We start from the raw sequence: 14,691 nt of genomic DNA on the forward strand, positions 1-14,691 counted from the left end.
TCAACTTCAGCACTAACTCCGATAGCTGTCGATTGATTTTCGCAATGTTATGATATAGAAAATGTTCTATTAAAGACAAAAACCAATAATATTAATATAAGTTTTCAGAAACGGAATGACGCAAGTTAAAGGGTCTTTTATAAAAAAGAGTCTTAGCTGGATGTTTTATTTTTTCATTTGTTTATTTATTTTTTATCATTATACAATGTTTTTTGTTACAATTTGTTACTTGAAAACAAGCCATTTTCAGATTATGGTAAGATAAGTTATTCTATTACAACATTGCAACGAAACGAAAACTGATTTTAACAAATCTTTTATATATCGCTAGTCAACAGAAAAAATTGAATTTTGGAGTCTCACAAGTGGGAATATGTTAGTTACTTTCCATCTTTTCGTTGCAAACTGGTCGATAATATGCTACCATAACAAAATCTGTTTCTTGGGTATACTCATTACGCAAACCTAGCATCAATTATGGCAATTACATTATTCTAAACTATTCCACATATTAAATTAACACCAAACAATGGAATCATTTCTGGTTATCAAATAAAATATGAAAAGAAAATTCCACACTCGAATCTTTTTACCACTAACGAAAACGATCATCCCACAGTGATCGCAGAGAGGATGTTGCATCTCGTTCGTGTCGTGTATCTTTTCGTTGAAGATAGGCCATTTTCGAATCGAATCTTGTGCTTGTGCTCCAACTATTTCCCAGGTCTCAGTTTACCTTCGCCAACCAAGCCGGTAGGAATACGTTTTGGTGGCGCTCTCGAGTCCGTTCGCGGTTCGTGGTCGCATGTGATCTCTCGTGGCAATCATTTCATTCTTGCCCGTTCCTTCTATTCCACTTAGCGGTGGCGGTCGCTTATACGGTGACGGTGCGCGGTTTGTCGGTATCAACACGCCGTCAGGCATCATTGGTTTCTATCAACACAGTATATCCGAGCGGCAGTGTGCTGCTTCCTATAAATCTTCGTTTCTTTGGTGACCACCGTGTTTTAGGAGTTTTGGAGACGGGCTCGATGATGCATTTTTTTCTCACTGCACATTGTCTTATTGTTGCTGGTTGGTTGGTTGCTTCTTCGTCCTGCTACTTAAAAGCCATATTGAAAAGAAGATTCAACGGATTCAACTATCTCGGATGTTATCTCTGTTGTTATATATTTTTTTAAGTTGATATTTTATCACAAGTTTAACAATCTTGAAAGGCTAGTGGACGAAAATGGAAGAAACGGCTGAGTGTGCCAACGAAGATTATACCGAATGGAAGAACAAAAATGCATGACACTGGCTCAAGGAGTAATTTCAGATTCAAATGTTAAGCATAAAAATGTCTTGTTTTAGTAGGTGTTGAGTTGATGTTTTATAAGTGACGATTAAGTTTTCACCGAATGAATCTGTTAGTGTAATTTAGTAAAGTGAAATACGAAATAGTGATTCATCAATTATGTATAATAGCAGGTGGCAGCAAACTCAGCGGAAAGCAAATCTTACTTTTTAACATTGAGAGAAAATAGCGTTGGCTATCCGATAGTGTTTGGAAGACCTTAAAAAATGATAATATATGATCAGAGCACTCTTGTGGCTTGAGTAGAACGATAATTATATGCTTCGCATTGATTTCTCATTTCTGGCACCTGACATTTCGATTGATGTGTGTATTGTTCATTTTAAGCTCTTTCTTACTTTTCTTATTAAACTGAAAACCTACAATTTAGATGTTACAGCAAATCTTTCATAAAATATATGATGGGAAGGATATTTGATCAACGACTCTAATCCTGTTCGATTAGGTAGTTGGATATGCTTTAAATCTTTTTGGTTGATTGAATGAATTTGTTCATTTTGAACTTAGCGGAAAATATAGTGATAGCTATGTTGGTGTATACTTTTTCATGATATTCATACTTCAAATAGACTCTTGCTTAAAAATAACTATGCAATAGAATTTTTTTGAATAATTTTCTTAATTCTGAAAACATTCAGGGAGAGTCGATCAAAAGTCCGTTTTTTGAATTTCCGCTGAACGACAGCGAAGAAAACTGTTTTTGTGCTCTGCAACTATGGCCGTTTTCTTAAGATTGTAAATTGTGCCTTAATTTAGGTGTGGTAGAAATAATTACTTCTGTCAACGTGGTTAAAATTCTGGAAGTATAATGATCTTATTTTCTTTGTGTGTAATACATTTGGTGGAAAACTAAGTTCCGCAAATATGACAATTACCACAGATGTCTCTTATTGTCTTAACCGCAAAATTTTAATAATGTATTGCAATCGTATGAACAGCCAGAACATGTTCTATTGCTATTATCTGAATTAATATTAATTTTTTTCGTTATCTACAGGAAACGATGATTGTCGTTTTTTGGTAATGAATCTCGGGAAAATCAAAAATACATAAACGTTAATAAAATTCTATTATCATGAAAATCGGAGGTATATACAACCCCATTCCGTGGCATGCCTATTTCCAAGAAACAATCGCCCAATTTAGGGAGCGATAACAAAGGAAGCATGGGACCAGCCGATTTCTGCAAATTTTGCTACCTGCTGATTTATGGAGCTGTGATTAAGACAAACACGTATACATTGGATAAAGAACTAACCGGTCAGAAGTGCTCTCTGATAGATGAAATATCATGCGAACTTAGCTTAGTAAAGTGCGCTGGAAAGGAAAAGACAGAAGAGAAAAGCATTTAATGGGTAGCTCGAGTTTCAACGGAGCAGTCGTAATGATGATAATGTTGATGATGATTGTTAATTTGATGAAGGGGGTTGCGATGACATGCTGCTTCAAAAGGTCTAGTCGTTTCGTTTTATCCGCTCATTCCATGAACTGTGAGTGAGTAATACGCTAAGCATTTCCAGGTTCGTCGCTTTTTGAACCATGGCAATGGGCAAGTCTTTCGTTACAATTCACGAAGATTTGAAACATGCTTCATTAAAAATGCAAAATTCAAGCAATACTTAGATGATCGAAATATATGTATTTATTAGTGCACGAAATCGACTCAAGCCGTTGATGTCTTTTTAATGGGTCGTAAACTCACATGGTACAAATATTGTGACGTTCTAAATCATGTTGTGAATGTGGAGCAAATGGAACTGATCAGCTATATATTATTATAATTTATATGCGCGAGAACAAGTTTTTGGCAAAATGCTCATACATATACCGCTTTGATCAGCAATAAACTTATTTGAGATTTGATGCTGAATATGTATTGAGTGACACAATAAACTTTGAATATACATTATTTCTATTATATACGTTTATTTTGTCCCGGTTTCTACCTTTAGTTTGTTGGCCGAAGGTTAAATGTATCCACAAATTTATATAACCAGCTCGAAACAGAAGCTAAAAGTATATTACGCTGATGTTGTTTTATTACTCTTTTGGTTAATATTTTCGCCTGGACATTATATTTTTTTAGATTTGAAGTAAGTTATCATGAATAATATGTAAAATAGTGAACGTTGAATGCTTTTTAATCACTGTGAATCAAAGTACTATTACAAAAAATGAGTTCCTTATTATTTATATTATCCGACATTTTTCTTCCTGAACCACAAATATGTTTTTGATCACAAAACTTACATTGTAATTTAATTTATGTAACATTAGGTTTCATAGATGCTTGACAACTCGAAGATAACGTGACTACTAAACTTGTTGAAATTGAAACATGTTGCACAGTTGTAGAATTGCTTTTTATTTTAGAAATGTTAACAAATATTTCTCGAACGTATTAAAAACGATTGTGAAACTAATCACTCTCAAGCTACATAATATATTATATCAATAATCGTAAAAGAATAATTTGGAAACATAGTTGCAAATCGCAAACTTTGTCGTGTTGCCCTTTAAGCAAATTTAAATTATGTAGAAATATTTACGTATTCACGAAGAAAGAAAAAACTAGAACAATTATGGAGCTTATCCAAAGCCTTGATGTGGTATAGTTCTAGCTTAACAAGATTGCAAATATCAAACGACGTATGTACATACAGAAACGGACAGCATAGCTTCGAAAGGGCTGTTGAAAAAAAAAAATATGTCAGACTGAGACTCTTCCTGTAAAGAGTCATTTTGTGCAATCAAATGCCATTATCATTTAGAAAGACTATGTTATCAATTTGAAACCGGAGGTCGTTTCGGAATTACAGGATAATTGATACAAAAGAAGGAAATAAAATGCTCCGAATTAATGGATCGATATCCTCAAACTTTGATTTCAGTTTTAGCACTCATAGTTCAATACATGGCAAAAAAAATTATCTGAGTCTGACTTAAAAATAATTTCAAGTGAGTGTTTCTGTAAGTGACGATGTAAATAAGATCAAATGCTGCCCTCGTCACCTTAGAGCTTCAGCAGTGTGCCTTCAAAATTATATTATTGAATAAATAGAGGGCATATACCTTAAAACTAGTCAGTAAATACTTAAAATTTGCAGGTATAGATAGCGTTTTGTCGTAAAAACTCACTTCGATTATGTCGATTCCCACTTGCGAAATAACAAGAAATTTTCAAAAACAAACTTACATCGATTTCTCAGAGATGGTTGAATCCCTTTTACAAACTTAGGGTCAAATGAACAGTCATATATTTCATAAACTTTTGTTTAATATCATGCAGATCAGGATTTCGGCTCTAAAAGTACGGAGGATATTTGACTCTCAGCTGTACCGATTTGAAAACTTCTTGCAAAATTCAGTTATTTTACTTTCTTGCAAAATTCAGTTATTTTACGAATTAGTTTCTTGTGAATTGAGTCATATGTAGATTTCTGTCAGCTGTAAATTTCAAATCTTTTTGCTGTGTACTGGATCATTTGTTCAAAATGAAATTGGAATACCTGATCAATAACAAAATAAGATATAATCACTAATTTTGATGCTAAACAAATATTGTACAGTTTCTTCTATAACTGCACAGAGACATAAAGACAAGATTCGAGGACAAAATTTGTTATTATTTTGATCTTTGTTGGCTATTTACATCTACTCAGGTAGTTGCTATTTAAATTTATCCAAATCAGGCTTCGAGCTTCCTCAATGCTGGGTGATTTTTTTTTCTCATACACAGTAACGATACTAAAAACGTAATGGTGGTTTACTCAATTCGTCCAAGTCACATATCACTAATTTTATATGCCGATTTGTCAGAAATTTTCTATTTACAATTATGCAAATGATTAACTACACAGCATTTCGAGTTGACATTTTTAGGTAGAGTATTTTCATTTATTCATTTTATTATGACAACCAGTAGATTTAAGAGTAGTGTGTGTGTGTGTGTGTGTGTGTGTGTGTGTGTGTGTGTGTGTGTGTGTGTGTGTGTGTGTGTGTGTGTGTGTGTGTGTGTGTGTGTGTGTGTGTGTATGTATGTGTGTGTGTATGTGTCAAATAATCTCACTAGGTGTTCTCGGAGATGGTTGAACCGATTTTGACAAACTTAGATTCAAATGAAAGGTCTCGTGGTCTCATACGGAATTCCTGAATTTCATCCGGATTCGACTTCCGATTCCGGAGTTATAGGGTAAAGTGTGTTCAATATTGTACTCCGTCACTTAAACCGGCGAAACAAAAGACGTAAAAAATTTTCTAAACAGGTCTCAAAACTACACAAATCGATAGTCATTATCAGTAGGCAACTAAACAAACCGATTCCGGCTATCCTGGTTTCCGATATCCGGTTCCGGAAGAACCAGAAATAGTGGTCATATATACCAAAATAGATCTCACTCACTTTTCTCAGCGATGGTTTGACCGATTTTGACAAACCTATAGTCAAATGAAAGGTCTTCCGATCCCATACGGAATTCCTGAATTTCATCCGGATCTGACTTTCGGTTCTGGGTAAAGTGTGTTAAATATTGTACGCCGTCACTTAAAATATTTTCGGATACAACAAACATTTAAATCATAATTTAGAGTGCGTACTAGAAGAGTTTTTGTGCCATGTTAGATGGTGGCCGTACGACTTTGGTTTGTGGAAATGTGGATGACTTTCGCAATCAAAGCATTGTTTTATTCTGTATGTTATACTAGTTAATGCACAAACAATCTCTTGGTTTGTTTCAAAAATCGAAGAGAAAAATTTTGAATGGAATACCACAACATTATATGTACATGAGAAAGGCATCATTACACCACTAGGTGGATTAAAACAGGTTTTTGTTGAAGGGCATAGTCTTGGCATTACATTCCTTAGTCACGCTTTTTAACGGTTTTTGACTGTCCCCCCCTTTTGTCACAAATTTTCACAGCAGCAAAGACCCTCCACACCCCCTATGTTACATGTCACGAATTCAAATAAATAAAAAAAATTTCTCAATAAAGACTGTCCCAGAAAGTATGGACGCACTGTGATTTCGCTGTAAATAATTCACAAGTGTTAGATATTCAAATTTTATTCGATATACTGATAATATTAGACTACAACAACAGAATATTATTCTCAACATTTGCTACTTAGGCATTGTAGACTAGCTGGCGCATATTTTTGCGAACGTTTCTCATTAAATTCCGTACAGACTTCTTGGCGACAAGTTTTGACACTTTTTTCCAATGTTTTTCGAACTGTTGAATGGTTTCGGCTGGCGAGACATGTTTCCTAAGATGTGCCTTCGATAATGCCCAAAATTCCTCAATTGGTCGAAGTTGTGGGCAATTTGGTGGATTCATGTTTTTGGGGACGAAAGTGACATTTTTGGTAGTATACCATTCTACCGTTGATTTCGAGTAGTGGCAAGAAGCAAGATCTCGCCAGAATACAACAGGATCCTTGTGGCTTTGAATCATGGGTAGAAGTCGTTTTTGTAAACATTCCTTGATGTATATTTCGCTGTTCATTGAAGCAGTAGTGATGAAGGGTTTCGAAATCTTACCGCAGCTACAAATTGCTTGCCAGGCCATAGCTTTCTTACCATTTTTTTCGATTTCAATCGATGTCTCGGACTGGTTTAACACTTGCCCTTCTCGCACCGTATAATATTGTGGTCCCGGCAAGGATTTGTAATCGAGTTTCACGTAGGTTTCGTCGTCCATGATTATGCAGTTAAAATTTCCAGCAAGAATCGTATTGTACAGCTTTCAAACCCTCGGCCTGTTCGATGCTTCTTGTTTCGGACTACGTTTTGGTTGTTTCTGCTTTTTATTTGCACACCCCGAACTGAAAACTCCTTCTTTTGCTCGAACGCCTTCAGTATACGTTTATCCAACTGAGGGTTAGCTGAGGACCTTTTTTCGACCCGTTTTCGGCTTATCCTCAAAGGTGATATCCTCACCGAACTTCCTGATTGAATTTCGCAAGGCTTTTTCACTTACTTCTTCCATTTTTGCTATCTTTCACAGCAGGCATGGCAAAAACACGGATCCGTTCTGCACGGTACTCACCTTCACTCGTGAGCACACCACCAGGAGTATTGAATGCTACGCTTCGTGCCCGTGTTGAAAAACACACACCGAACGCAGCAGAAAAAGCACCCGTAGCGGTGGTCGTGTAATTGTCAACCACCGGTGCTTGGATTTTCGGGCAGCACTGAAGTCGAGTGCTCCTGACTTCGGCAAACACCGAAGCCGAGTGTTTCCGATTTTATCTTATACGTAGCTTGTACTATAAGCACCTATAGCGCCACGATATGACGAAAAATGCGTTTGAATGAACAATTCTTTTTTCATCAATACGCGTCTAATTGAATTCAATTGATTGACAATATAACCAACGAATGAAAACACTCGGCTCCGGTGTTTAACGAAACTGAAAACACGCGGTTTCGGTGTATGCCGAAACTTGAAACACCAGTGCCGAAAATAAAACAGCGCCACGAGCACCGTGGCTTCGGATATTGAGTTTTGTGTTTCTCTTTGTGCACTGGCACCCAATGGCATTCTCAATACACGTGGTGGCGGTGATTATATGAAGCACGCTGTGCAGTGCAGTGTTTGGACATATCGTGGCTTCACAGTGACACTCCGCGTTCTGTGCACCATTTGTACACAATTATTCGACGTTCTGTCGTCAATTTCTTTCGACGCTGAAAGTCCACGCATTTCGAAACAAACTAATGAAAACGAATAAACAACTGCACAAGTGGTTAGGGAAGAGTGTAAACAACAGAACGTAGCCATAAAAATTGACAGATTCTGAACCATTGCGAAATGACAGCGGTTTTTGGTTGCGTCCATACTTTCTGGGACAGTCTTTACATACTCAATATGTACGACAAATCATACGAATATGGGGGAAACATCAATTTATTTCATGCTGTCATTAGATTAAAAAGTATCCTTAAAACTACAAAACCATCGAAATTATTTTACTAATATTAATTATATAATTTAACAAAAGTATTTGATTGGAATCGATAAAACATTTATATCATCTGTAGCATACAGGGCTGAGAAATGATGATTTCATTCGCAATAAAATGAATACTAGATTAAGAGAAATAAATGCTAGATGAAAGTTTCATGAAAATAATAAGTTTGAGTCGTAATCACATTGATATTATTAATTTGACAGCATTCTCTACGCAATAGCAATGCTTCATGCAAAATTAGTTTAAAAAACTATTTCACACTACATAGTGATTAGAGCGACAAAAGACTTTGTTTCATATCCAGCTGGTTGATGCTGATGTTTATGATGATACACTATTTTGATTAAACTCAAAAAAACGCTTTTTGACATGAATTTAATTTATGGAGGTAACAGGAACACAGGGTTTGAGCACACAGCATGCGCTGCGTTTGAAAGACGCGTTTGAATTGCCGTAGCAAAACCTGCACTCGTCCCGGGTAGATGGGAATAGAAAACAAAAATCACATTTATAGCAAATTTTACCATCATATCTTGTCTTGATGTTCCTGTACTGTCATAGCAATACTTCACAGTTTCTTGATAATTCATCGAAACAGTCTTCTTGATAGATTAGACAATATCTATTTAGCATCAAGATTTGTTATTATATCTTATTTCGTTATTGATGAGGCATACCAATTTCATTAAGTACAATTGATCCAGTGGTTCCTTTTTCAAATGGAATACAATTGAATGAACTGCATCAGAATCAAAAGAAATTCGTATCATATACTATTCTCAATGCTAGAAAATCAAATTATTGAAAAAATCGTCTTCTATAAATGTTTTGCTCTTGCTTTGATGCTACAATGGCAGAATTATATATTTTGTTGTTATATTCTCATGCAGACTTTGCAATGATTTTTGATATTTTAACTCTTATTTCAAACTAAATATTATTCTTTTCTACCATTGAGATGTTTGGTTTTAATAATTGGTTTGCAAATCACTTCTACCCGGGCTGTTACTTCTGTGTATGATATTCAACAACAGGCTAAACAGGGTAAATTAATCAACTGCATGACATGCTTTATGATTGAACATGTTTATCTTATCATTATAATTATTGATATTCACAGCATATATGTTAATGTTATTTGCTGGTTTTACTGATATTACTCCGCCAACATGGTATTGCAGAATGAATTTTAAATACATCAAGCTAAGCTTTGGTATTACATTCCTGTAGTGAAATTTGACCTTCTGTTTCAACAGACTTCGCAGCCGATTCAGAGTGTACAGAACCATTGCATGGCTAGTGCTACGATCCTACGGACACTACGAATCCTTCCAGACCGAGGCTCGAACGTACGACAACTACATCAAGAAGCATGAAATTTCGAAGCGACCGAGCAAACAAACGTTTTGAAATACTTTCATTCTTTGTGTGGCTTATATTCCGCATCTGCTTACTACCTAGATTTCCGAAAGTTAAAAAATCCATAATTCCAAGCGATTGATGCACCCAAACTCGTGAACATTGACTAAAATTGTCAGTGCATAACTTAAGATAAACCGTTGGAAGGCATCTTTTTTTACTCGTATTTGGCAAAATTTATGAATTTCGCTAATTCACTCGCCCCTTTCCGAATTTACAAGAAGAAGCTTTTACATCAACAAATACACGTTTTCCAAAAGAATATAAACGTTCATTGTGGAGATTTTTTCAGGAAATAGGACAAAGCAGTAATATAATTAGGTGTTTCAAAAATGCGCTCATTGAAAATATTGGACGTCACATTCCAACAACCCTCCACCCTGTCATGAAAGGTCACAGTTTGTGAAACACCCCCTCCCCCTTGCGGCATGACGTCTTTTATGGACAATCCCTTATGTGGAATTTGGCCTTTCTGTTTCAACAGACTTCACAGCCGATTCTTAGCGTACATAATCATTGCATAATTAGTACTACGATCCTACTGACACTATGAATCCTTTCAGGTCGGTGACAACTGATGTGTAAGACCATTGCCGTATGCATTGAACCGCCATCCCGGGTGTTTAAAGCACACGTTGAATATTACACATGACCTGAAACAAAGACTTCATTAATATTTAAATGTGAGCTTTCTGTCTGTTTTGATGTCAAATTCAGTGAAATCAGCAAATTTTTGGCATATTTTGGGATGTAAATTTAGATATAATCATTTGTGTTGTGCATTGTCGTGAGGATTTTAAGTATTTGTTGTCCAGCTCATACCTTAAGCTTCTGAACGAATCGTTTCTAAACGCCGACGTTCCTGGCTACATCTCATGTTTAAATATTTATATTTCGAGTGAAAATACCCATAACATTTCTCACCGTCTTACTACAACAAATAATTCCATGAATTTATGCATCCACTATAAATTTCGTGCGTATCTAACTACTTCGTGTTCAGAAATGAACTGTATAGATAGGGCACAAGATCCTTCACTCTAACTGCCTAAACAAATCTCTGCAACCAATTTCAACTCGTAATGTAAGAGATCGAACATTTCCTACAAATGATGAAATATCTCATAGACTATCTTGATAACAAACTGTAATTGAAAACTTTGAAAATGTGAAATCTCGAAGCTCAAATTGGATTTTTAATAACTCGGTTAAAGTTAAAGCATTTGTATAGTTTCCTCATACAACAAATTACCACAAACATTCAGACTGGCAATTCATCATTCAAGTTATTATGTTATAAAAAAGAAACTATTTCGAAACATTCAGATTGTAATGATAGATGTAATGATAATTAGTGATTGAGTGCGCGTGAATAAATTTTACTCATAACCAATGTAATAATACATGAAATATTATTTTAAATCTACCACGACTAAAAGTCATGCTACTTTTACTTCGAGTATTCAATGTATTTTTCTTGAAGGCATTCTTCTCATTCAACCAGTCCGTTTTAATCAACGTCAACAGTATGTTCGCGATAGCTATTATGATTATACATTGCAAAAGCAAAGTACACATAAATTAAAGCTGCAAATTGTAGTATACAACATTATTCAGAATCGACGAGCGCACTTAATCAAACCAAAGAAGTACCGCTCACATACGTACAAACGACCTCTGCACCTTGTGGTGAATAAGTTAACGACAAGATTATTGTGCAGTTACTAAACGCAAAACTGCCAACTTGTTATATACATTTACATAAACATCTTCACCCGACAATTACTATAATAGGAATCCTACTTGAAACAGTGGGGATGTTTTTATTTCGATTGGACACTGGGAAATTGTCATCTGATTAGCTATTATTTGTAAGGTGAAAATGTCGGTGTTAAATCCACAAATTTAATTTCGCACTCTCTGAGAATGAGTCGAAAATGAATATAACAATAATACCGTCATAAGATTTATGTTTGCTCAATGCTCAGATTCTATTGTAAATAGTAGTAGGATTCTTTTAAGCACTTAGATAAATAATTTATAGAGATTAATATTCGAGGTCAATTGAAAGTATAACTGCACAGATATTTGTTTGAATTGACATCTATTTTCATGCACATATTTGGAGCAGGCAATTAAACATAAAGTTACTTTACAATTCTGTACATTTCAATATGATTTAATCGCAAAATGAGCGTTGATTGAAAAATACAGCTCTATTCATTGATAATTCAGTTCAATCCAATTTAGTTTTGCATCATGTGGTTTTCAATCCAAATTTCGATTTAACCCATGTTACTATTGATTTACATGTCGTGTATTTTTCATTATTTCTTTCTGTGTGTATTTAGACAATTTTTGGTTTAATAATTATTTATTTACACATTCATTTTTCAACTGATCTGAATTGGTTCTCATGCAAAATAGCATGGAAAACTACCGTGATAAAAAAAACATGATCGAATCTTATGAAATTAAACTTCAGTTAAGTATGCGCTCACATATCAAGCAAAAGACAGGAGATTTCTCAAAAGATTTTATGTGTTAATTTACCTAAATGAATTCCATATTCATTTCCACTCAGTTTTGATCATTTTTTCAATTGAATGTAACAATGAAAATCATTTTCACTGTACATACCCACTCACTAAGATTTTTTATTAAATGATCAATAACGACGCTGGCTACGACCAAAGGCTGTGCTACTGAGAGAAAGGAAGGAATGTTAGTCCGATACTCGTTGTTTCTAGAGACCGCGAGTACCACTGTATCACCACGAGCATCACGGGATAGGAGATGTGTTATTAGGTAGGGAAGGGGATCCGGATATGTTTTGGTAAACAATATGATCTCAACAAAACCCGCACCGCACAAAAAAAAACAAAGGGTGAAAGCGAATAAGCAATACTCGTGGAGAACCCGAATCTACAAATACATTTTTCGTTGCTGATAGGAATAGTGCGCATTCGTTTTAAATATTTGTTTGTCATTCGTTTATTTACTTTACTCCTCGAGTTGGTTCCAATAGCGTTAATGCGCTGATCATTGGATCCCATTCTTCTTTAAGCATTCTTCATCTAATAACATATATTCATCGAGTCTCGTTAGATAGCAGCAATGGAAGAGTGGTAGGATAAGGTTCAACATACACATAAAAGTAAGGTACTAATACAAACGAAAACGTCTTAATTTGCTTGCTTCGGAAAGAGCACGAACGATCATCGCGAATTGAGTTTTGACGTTTATCACTGCATGAATATTCGTTTGTTTTATGCGAATATCAACTGTGAGGAATAGGCCTTCATTCAGGCAGCGATGCAGTGTCGGCTTCGTTCGCACCCGAATGTAAGAACAAGTCCGAATATCAGAGTGACCATCGACCAACAAAAGCGAACGATGATCGTTCGTTGCTTTTTACCTTTTTTTTATATACATAAAAAATAGGTATAGAATTCGCACGAACTTTAGAAAAATTTTCCGAGGCCCGGAGGGCCGAATGTAATATACCAATCGATTCAGCTCGACGTACTGAGCAAATGTCCGTGGGTGTGTGTCTGTATGTGTGTTGTCAACTAAGAGGTCGAGATCTCAGAGATGGCTGGACCGATTTTGATCAAACTAGTCGCAAATGAAAGGTCTCCCCGTCACCCAGAACGCTATTGAATGGTTTTGAAATCGGATGATTACTTTTTGAGTTATTCAAAGTTTTCTGTCAAAATTTGACCTTGAAAACAGAATATGTCTTTAGACTTAGATTCCGCACGGTAATAGCTGTTCAACAAGTCATAGATTGTTAAAATCCGTCCATTTTTAACGAAGATATCTATATTTTGTGTAAACGACTTTTTGCCTTATTCCAGTAGTAGGAGTTTTACGCGTTTGATGATAAAGCGCTGTTTCGGAGTCAGATGAAACACGATTTTTTATACTGTTACATACAATTGTTTCTAAGTATCAAAATAACTGTGTACAGCATGTTTTTTCATGGCACTTTGCTTCGGACCGATTTTAGCACGGTTCGTTTTTGGCATCATAATCGTTCGAGTAAGTGATGGGAGCATTATCAAGTTGAAAGTAATATCATAAGTCGTTTGATTTAAACTGCTTATAGTAATAAATGCTGGACGAACATTACTCCCATATACCATTCGACTCAGTTCGTCGAGATCAGCAAATGCGTGTGTGACAAATAATTTTACTCAATTTTCTCGGAGATGGCTAAACCGTTTTCTACAAACTCAGATTCATATGAAAGTAACAAGTAGTATACAAACAAGGTTCCTGAATTAAGTTTATATTCGATTGCGGAACCACAGGATGATATGTGAAACGAAATTAAAATAATGCAACTCATTTTTCTCATATATGGCTGAACCGATCTAAGATTCAAATGAAATCTAAGAACCATCTATAATTTAATCAGCTATATCGGGTTGGCAGATTTGGATTACCAAATAAATTTATTTCAGTTTAAGCGATATTCAGTTTTCGATTCGGAAGGTACCCAAAAATTTAATTCGCACTACAATTTCTCAAAGATGTCTACACACTCTTCAGGTGAATTTAACTGATTTCGGCTGCACCTATTTTAGAATTCCGGTTCCAGTATCAAATCGTTTCTCAAAGCTCAATCATTTTCTCAAAAAGGCCAAATCTAACTTCAAAAATAAAAATTCGAATTAAAGGACTTATGGTCCCATACAAAATTGGTAAATTTTATCCAATTCTGGAATTACAGGATGATGAGTTTTCAAAATTCATACAGATATAGAAGAAATAACTTATTTGGCGTATTAATTTATGGCCGTACGAATCATTTTGGGTTATGCTAGTTCCTAAATACCGGCTCTGGAAGTACCATAAATAATGACGAAAAACTCTAAAGTGAAATGTTCAATCGATTGTCACACGTTAAGATTGAAATTCGATACGATTTAG

At 35.3% G+C, this 14,691-nt stretch overlaps 1 protein-coding gene across 2 annotated transcripts in view; it reads left to right on the top strand.

The window, feature by feature from the left end:
* Positions 1–747: 747 nt before the first annotated feature.
* Positions 748–14,691, top strand: part of LOC131432977 (protein Wnt-2) — a 74,609-nt gene continuing 60,665 nt past the window's right edge. The window contains exon 1 of one of the 2 annotated variants that reach the window (XM_058599665.1): positions 748–1,074. The gene's annotated coding sequence lies outside the window, so the exon portion shown is untranslated. Of the gene's footprint in view, positions 1,075–4,839; positions 5,240–14,691 lie in introns of those variants that run through there. The other variant, XM_058599666.1, reaches the window with a different exon arrangement.

Source organism: Malaya genurostris, chromosome 2 (assembly GCF_030247185.1).
Source record: "Malaya genurostris strain Urasoe2022 chromosome 2, Malgen_1.1, whole genome shotgun sequence".
Lineage (NCBI taxonomy): Eukaryota > Metazoa > Arthropoda > Insecta > Diptera > Culicidae > Malaya > Malaya genurostris.